The sequence below is a fragment of the Frankliniella occidentalis genome, unplaced genomic scaffold, assembly GCF_000697945.3.
Source record: "Frankliniella occidentalis isolate FOCC.00 unplaced genomic scaffold, Focc_3.1 Scaffold16, whole genome shotgun sequence".
NCBI classification, from domain to species: domain Eukaryota; kingdom Metazoa; phylum Arthropoda; class Insecta; order Thysanoptera; family Thripidae; genus Frankliniella; species Frankliniella occidentalis.
Genome location: NW_026267146.1, coordinates 841,086 through 841,643, shown reverse-complemented (window position 1 = coordinate 841,643; position 558 = coordinate 841,086).

The window sequence follows — 558 nt, the reverse complement described above, 5'->3', positions numbered from 1 at the left end:
CCCCCACACACACATACGGAGTCGGGGGGCGGACGTTTGTCAAGATAAGCAGCACACACACAGTCACACCACGTGTCGCAGCGTCGTGCAAGAAGGGGGTGAAATATTATCCGCGCTTTCCGCCGCCGTCTGCTGCGCACGGCGCTGCTATTGCCGCTGAAGAGTCGTAGCTTCGAAGTTAAGCCCCCGCGCCCCGCGTGTCGCCAGCCCGTGTTGGCGCGAAAGCTGACGGAGTTCCTCTCGCACCTTTTCTGCTCGTCACAACATAGCTTTTCGCCGCGTCGGTTCCCTCCCTCGTTGAAAAGTACAGAAATAAATGGAAAAAATTCTCCCCACACGCAGTTGTGAAGTTTTCCTCGCATATGGGATAGTGTACGTGGCGCGGAACGTGCTCTCCCACGCCAACTGCAGTCTGCCATTCTGCTGCGACTCGACGCGACCTCTGGCCCCAAACTTTTTCATATCGGGTTCTTTTCATTTATTTATTTTACTTTGCGTGCAATTTTTTGTGTAGAAATGACAGGAAAAAGCTAACTTTTGCTCCGCTGCTTGTTTGGG